Below are 8,239 nucleotides of genomic sequence, written 5' to 3' on the forward strand. Positions count from 1 at the left end.
TTGTACTTTGGAGGCCGGTACTACTGTACCTCAGGGCGGTACTACCGCTCATGGGCATTAGTCTGACGAAATTCAGAAATTGGCCCCAGAGCGGTACTACCGCTCAACGTACCGGGCAAGTACCGGTAAGAGGTACTACCGCTCCCACGAGCGGTACTATCGCTTGCATATTTGACTTAAGGTACCGGGTGGTTCGGTTCTTCCCCAAATCGACACATACCACCACCCACCTCAAGTCAGACGCGTCCCCAAGGTCAAGACCTCGAGGAGATTGTCCCCGATCTCCTTTTCTAGCCGCCCCCGGCCAAATCTCCTCCGTAGAGAAGCTTCCCCATCCTCTTCTCCGCCATGTCCTCCGGTATGAACCCTAATCTCTCTCTCTAGGGTGTGTTGAACTCCCTAGATGCATAGGCTAGGGTTTGATGGGGGTTTGCGGTGGAGAAGCCCTCTTCGAAGCTCTACATGTACGGGGATACTAGCTTGCAACAATGTGTGACACTATGAACTTCGTTGCCATGCCCTCAATCTTGACCTAGATGTGCAGAGCTTGAGCGGTAGTACCGCTCAACCACGGGCGGTACTACCGGTCCAAGCGGTACTACCGGGTCAGATTGCGGTACTACCGCTTTGACTAGTGTCACAAATGTTGCTTGTTAGTATCCTCTTTGATCTTTAAATTCATGGCTTGTGCACTTATCCTCTATTCCCTCCCAACCTTTGTTGTTCACAGGATCATCTAAGAACCATGGTGGCGGCTAGGTCAAGCCGTCCTCTCATCATCATCGAGATGAAGATGAGCAAGAAGAGATCGTTCCGACAAGAACCACAAAGCGTCAGAGAGAGGCAGCAGCTGATACAAGGGTTCCTCAAAAGTCAATGATAGATCTCAAGAAAGCCCAATTCTTGGAAGTATGAGGGGCCAATCCATATTTGCTACCAAGGAATGCTCGTCAATGCCCCAATCCATTTTTCCATCATGTCAACCAGGAGAGGATCTACAATGAAGTCTATGGGGCCAAGGAATTCAACTGTTGCCCCCAATACTCCATTAGCATGGACAAGCTCAACTCCAACCTCGAGTAGTTTGGAGAAGCTCTTGAGATATGTGAAGAACAAGGGCTTACACCTCTGATGACTTTCTCTCACAACTTCTACAAAGAAGTGATATGCCAATTCTACGCCACAGTTGTGTTTCTTTAGGATGAAGGAGGCTTCCGCACCTTGAAGTGGATGACTAGGGAGCATGTGATGGAGGCCACGTGGGAGGATTTTTCTAGAGGCATTGGATATGAGCTTACCGACTATGACACCAACATCTTCCGGATTCATCTCCAGGCCAAGCCAATGGCCAAGGAGAAAATGGCCAACCTCTACATCCCCGGAAGGATGTTGTGTGGAAGTGCCAAAAACCTCCTTTCCGTCTACGACATCATGAACCGCATCTACCGCAACACCATCAACCCCAAGCACACCAACCATGATGAAGTGCATGGGTTTCTTGTGAACCTTCTTGTGCGCACTCATGAGATGAGGGGCCGCGGCAAGAAATTGGACGTCATGGACTACATTTGGCATGAGATGCGCGATTGTGCCTTCCTTCGCAAGCTTCCTCAATATGCGCCCTACATCATGAGGCTCATTTGTATCAAGTGGGATTAACAGGGCCGTGGAAATCTTCTTGAGCAATGCCGCCCCAACATCACTATCCATAAGGAGAAGAGTCCTCTTGTCAAGAACCATGATCTTCCAAGGTTCGACAAGGGGGCTCCCAAGGACAAGGAGGAAGAGGAAGCTGATAGTGATGACTCCGACTTCGTGCCCAACTCCATCAAGACCAAGGGTCTCTTCGCCAAGCTCACCGCTCGCCTCAAGAAGTCCTTTTGCTTCAAGAGGGACCTTGAAGATAGGATTGATCAAGCTCACCATGAAAACAAGAAGATCCGCCAACGCCAAAAGGCGATGATGAGGCACATGCAGCTTCCTGTCTCCGATGGCTCCGAGGACAACATCACTCCTCCCGGTGAGTGGAAGTCCAAGCTCATTTGGTCAAGTTCCGAGGACTCCATCCCTGAGTCACCTCATGGCAAGGGCCATGCTCAATATGAAGACGAAGATGATGAAGACGAAGATGAAGAGGAGGAGGATGTCGAGGAGGAAGATGACGAGGAGGGAGATGACGAGAACGAGGACTATGATGATGAGTGATCCCCTTGGGACGTTAGTATGCTTCATCTCCCTTTTTGGTGTCTTGATGCCAAAGGGGGAGAAGTTGATCTATTAGGACGGAAATTTGCATGGGGATGCCAAGGGCTTGGTGCTTCATTTTGGTTCTTTCGGCCTTGGCATCAAATCTTTTCCCTAGTTATTTGGAACTCTATTCGTATGTGTGCTTGCTACTCTATTTGTGGATCTCCCAATCCCCCGGTTTGTATTAAGACTTAATCATTCGTAGCCTAGTGGTCTTCACTATTTATCTCTTGATTGGCTACATCAATTCTATGGAGGCACTTATTGTGAGTTTGGGTTTTTCTCAAGGCAAAGGTATGAAAGATTCACCCAAAGTCTCTTATATGCTCTTATGATTGCCTCCATAGTGTGCTTGTGCTATATGATCTTGTCATATGTTCTTCTTAGCACTTGTGCTTGGTTTGTAGAATCTAGGGGGAGTTTCTCTCTAGGATGTGTGCATTTGTTCACTTATGCTTATTCTAGATATGCACACATCTAGGGGGAGCTCCGTCTACTCTTGCAAACCAAATACCTTATCATAATATCCTATGCTTTATTGCAAATTCGTGTGTTGTCATCAAACACCAAAAAGGGGGAGATTGTAAGAGCAAGATCCATATCCCGTGTTTTGTGTGTTTGATAACAACACTCGAATAATTCTAACCGTGCACAAAGATTGTCTTTGATAGGTTTGCAAGGTGCACGGTGCCCTCGCCGGACACATTATGATCGGAAGACTGAAGCGTAGTTCTTAGGTTTTCTGGTTTTGTGTGTGTGTCGCTATGTAACATGGTAGGAGAGGAAAAGAGGAAAAGCAGTTTTAGCCATAGCGGTACTACCGGTACCAGGAGCGGTAGTACCGCTACCCCTACTGGTACCGCTCTGAGGTTTCCCACGATATTGTCCCACAGTACTAGTTACGGTACCTCTGCAGTACCATGAGCGGTAGTACCGCTTGCAAGCGGTAGTACCGCCCACGGTACCGCTCAAGTACCGTAACTAGTTACGGCAGTACCGCTCCGGTACCGCTCTGGTACCACTTTGAGTCCAGTAAGGTTTGGACCCTATTGCGGTACCTCGAGCGGTACCGCGAGCGGTAGTACCGCTCTGTGTCCACGTGGACAAGTTCTGTGGGGATTTCGAACTCAGAGCGGTAGTACCGCTTAGGCCAAAACTGCACATAACGGTTGGATTTGAGGGGACCTATAAAAGGCCCCTTCTTCCTCAACTCGATTCTAGCTCTTCTCTCTCTCCTCTATTGTTGCTGAGCTCAAACTGAGTGGATCTCCCTCCCTACCCAATCAATCTTGCTCATACTTTGAGGAGTGGTGGAGGAGACCCCGATCTATCGTTCTACCGAGAGAAATTTCACCAATTTGTGCTAGTCCTAAGTGGATCTTTGTGGTAGAGTTCCTATTGTGGAATCTTGGGGGAAGTGCACCTATGGAGGCTAGCTTGGTGTTGTGCTAGCCCCATAGGTTGTTGGGAGCCTCCTTATGGTGTGGAGCTCGCCCCAACCTTGTGAAGGAATCACCGCCTCGACCAGTGCCTAATGTCTACGCATGCTTCTATTCTTGTAGACACTGTTGGGCCTCCAAGAGCAGAGGTTTGTAGAACAGCAGCAAGTTTCCCTTAAGTGAATCACCCAAGGTTTATCGAACTCAGGGAGGTAGAGGTCAAAGATATCACTCTCAAGCAACCCTGAAATTAAGATACAAGAAGTCTCTTGTGTCCCCAACACACCTAATACACTTGTCAGATGTATAGGTGCACTAGTTTGGCGAAGAGATAGTGAAATACAAGTAATATGGATGATTGTAAGTAGTAATTGCAATCTAAAATAAAAATGGCAGCAAGCGAACATGTAACAGAACTTGTTGTAAACAGTGTTTCAATGCTTAGAAACAAGGCCTAGGGATCATACTTTCACTAGTGGACACTCTCAACAATGATCACATAACTAAATAAATAAATGCTACTCTTAAACACCCTCTTGTTGGATAACAAACACCATTAATTGTGTAGGGCTGCAAAAGCACACCTCAAGCCGGAGTAAACAAGCTCCACAACGTCCGGAGTTCATATTAAAGTAACATCTAGAGTGCATTATAGACCGTTGAAATTTAGACCGAGTACTAACATAGAATTCACACTGTCACCAATAACTATGAAAGGGGGAATAGATCACATCAATACTATCATAGTAATAGTTAACTTCATAATCTACAGGAGATTACAATCATAACCTACGCCAAGTACTACATGATGCACACACTGTCAACTTTACATCATGGAGGAGGAATAGACTACTTTAATAACATCATTAGAGTAGCACATAGATTAATAGTGATACAAAGCTCATGGTCACATAAAGATCACACCATGGGAGAGAGAGAGATGAACCACATAGCTACCGGTAGAGCCCTCAGCCTCGGGGGAGAACTACTCCCTCCTCATCATGTGAGACAGCAATGGCGATGAAGATGACGGTGGTGTCGATGGAGATGACTCCGGGGGCAATTCCCCGTCCCGGCGGCGTGCCGGAACAGAGACTTCTGACCCCCGAAACTAGGTTTCGCGATGGCGGCGGCGCCCTGGAGTCTTTCTGGAATATGATTGATTGATATAGGGTTTTCGCGTCACGAGGGATTATATAGGCGAAAGGGCGGTGTCGGAGGGGTCCCGAGGGGCCCACCCCATACCTGGGAGCGCCCCCCTCCTTGGCCGCGCCGCCAGGTGGTGTGGGCCCCCTGGCCCTTCTCCGTTTCTCCTTCGGTGTTGTGGGTCCGTCTCGGTAAAATAGAAGGTTTGGCTTTCGTTTCATCCAATTCCGAGAATATTGCCCAAACAGCTTTTCTGGAACCAAAAACAGCAGAAAATAGGACTGGCACCTCGGCATCTTGCTAATAGGTTAGTGCCGGAAAATGCATAAAAATGATATAAAGTGTATATAAAACATGTGAGTATTGTCATAAAACTAGCATGTAACATAAGAAATTATAGATACGTTTGAGACGTATCAAGCATCCCCAAGCTTAGTTCCTACTCGCCCTCGAGTAGGTAAACGATAACAATGATAATTTCTGAAGTGACATGCTACTATCATAATCTTGATCAATACTATTGTAAAGCATATGAGATGAATGAAGTGATTCAAAGCAATGGTAACGACAATGACTAAACAACTGAATCATATAGCAAAGACTTTTCATGAATAGTACTTTCAAGACAAGCATCAATAAGTCTTGCATAAGAGTTAACTCATAAAGCAATAAATTCTTAATAGAAGGTTTTGAAGCAATACAAAGGAAGATATAAGTTTCAGCAGTTGCTGTCAACCTCAACATGTATATCTCATGGATAATTGTCAACACAAAGTAATATGATGAGTGCAAATAAGCAAGTATGTAGGAATCAATGCACACAGTTGACACAAGTGTTTGCTTATAAGATAGAAAGAAGTAGGTAAACTGACTCAACATAAAGTAAAAGAAAGGCCCTTCGCAGAGGGAAGCAGGGATTACTTATGTGCTAGAGCTTTTTATTTTGAAAACATGAAAACAATTTTATCAACGGTAGTAATAATTCATATGTGTTATGCATAAAACATCCTATAAGTTGCAAGCCTCATGCATCGAATACTAATAGTGCTCGCACCTTGTCCTAATTAGCTCGGATTTCCATGGATTATCATTGCATTACATATGTTTCAACCAAGTATCATAAAGGGGTACCTCTATGCCACCTGTACAAAGGTCCAAGGAGATAATCGCATTTGATTTCTCGATTTTGATAGATCTCAACTTGAGGACATCCATACCGGGACAACATAGAAAACAGATAATGGACTCCTCTTTAATGCTTTAAGCATTCAACAACAGATAATATTCTCATAAGAGATTTGAGGATTAATGTCCAAGCTGAAAATTCCACCATGATACATGGCTTTGGTTGGCGGCCCAATGTTTTTCTCTAACAATATGCATACTCAAACCATTTAATCATGGCAAATCACCCTTACTTCAGACAAGACGAACATGCATAGCAACTCACATGATATTCAACAAAGGTGTAACAGTTGATGGCGTCGCCAGAAACATGGTTACCGATCAACAAGCAACTTATAAGAACTAAGATACATAAGCGACATATTCTTTACTACAATAGTTTTTTAGGCTACTTTCCCATGAGCTATGTATTGCAAAGACAAGGAATGGATTTTTAAAGGTAGCACGCAAGCAATTTACTTGGAATGGCAGAAAAATACCACATGATAGGTAGTTATGGTGGACACAAATGGCATAACTTTTGGCTCAAGGTTTTGGATGCACGAGAAGCATTCCCTCTCAGTACAAGGCTTTGGCTAGCAAGGTTGTTTGAAGCAAACACAAGTATGAACCGGTACAGCAAAACTTACATAAGAACATATTGCGAGCATTATAAGACTCTATACTGTCTTCCTTGTTGCTCAAACACTTTTACCAGAAAATATCTAGACTTTAGAGAGACCAATCATGCAAACCAAATTTCAACAAGCTCTACAGTAATTCTCCACTAATAGGTTTAAACTACATGATGCAAGAGCTTAAACATGATCTGCTTGAGAGCTCAAAACAATTGTCAAGTATCAAATTATTTAAGACAATTTACCAAATACCACATGAAGCATTTTCTGTTTCCAACCAAATAGCAATGAAACGGCTTTCAACTTTCGCCATGAACATTAAAAGTAAAACTAAGAACACAAGTGTTCATATGAAAAAGCAGAGCGTGTCTCTCTCCCACACAAGGATTGCTAGGATCCAATTTATTCAGAGAATGAAAATAACAAAACAAAAATAAAAGCACACATACGCTCCAAGTAAAGCACATAAGATGTGACCGAATAAAAATATAGTTTCACTAGAGGTGACCTGATAAGTTGTTGATGAAGAAGGGGATCCCTTGGGCATCCCCAAGCTTAGATGCTTGAGTCTTCTTGAAATATGCAGGGATGAACCCCGGGGGCATCCCCAAGCTTAGACTTTTCACTCTTCTTGATCATATTATATCATCCTCCTCTCTTGATCCTTGAAAACTTCCTTCACACCAAACTCAAAGCAATCTCATTAGAGGGTTAGTGCATAATCAAAAATTCACATGTTCAGCGAGGATACAATCATTCCCAACACTTCTGGACATTACCTAAGGCTACTGAAATTTAATGGAGCAAAGAAATCCACTTAAACACAGTAAAGGAGGCAATGTGAAATAAAAGGCAGAATCTGTCAAAACAGAACAGTCCGTAAAGACGAATTTTTTCGAGGCACTTAACTTGCTCATATGAAGAAGCTCAAATTGAATGAAAGTTGCGTACATATCTGAGGATTACTCATGAATTTTTACAGAATTGTTATATTCTCCTACAGAGAGACTACTGCTCAAATTCATGACAGCTAAAAATCTGTTTCTGCGCAGAAATCCAAATCTAGTATCAACCTTCTATCAAAGACTTTACTTGGCACAACAATGCAATAAGTAAAGATAAGGAGATGTTGCTACAGTAGTAACAACTTCCAAGACACAACAAAACAGTAGCAAAATAAAAACATGGGTTATCTCCCAAGAAGTGCTTTCTTTATAGCCATTAAGATGGGCTCAGTAATTTTAATGATGCTCTCGCAAGTAACAAGAGTTGAAGCAAAAGAGAGCATCAAAAACAAATAAGAAACGCTTTTAAGTCTAACCCACTTCCTATGAAAAGGAATCTTGTACACAAATAAATTCATGAAGAGCAAAGTGACAAGCATAGGAAGATAAAACACGAGTAACTTCAAAATTTTCAGCATGTAGAGAGGTGTTTTAGTACCATGAAAATTTCTACAACCATATTTTACTCTCTCATAATAATTTCCAATAGCATCATGAACAAACTAAACAATATAACTATCACATAAAGCATTCTTATTCACATGCATAAAAGTATCATTACTCTCCACATAAGCATAATCAATTTTATTAGTAATAGTGG

The sequence above is a fragment of the Lolium perenne genome, chromosome 1 (assembly GCF_019359855.2).
Source record: "Lolium perenne isolate Kyuss_39 chromosome 1, Kyuss_2.0, whole genome shotgun sequence".
Lineage (NCBI taxonomy): Eukaryota > Viridiplantae > Streptophyta > Magnoliopsida > Poales > Poaceae > Lolium > Lolium perenne.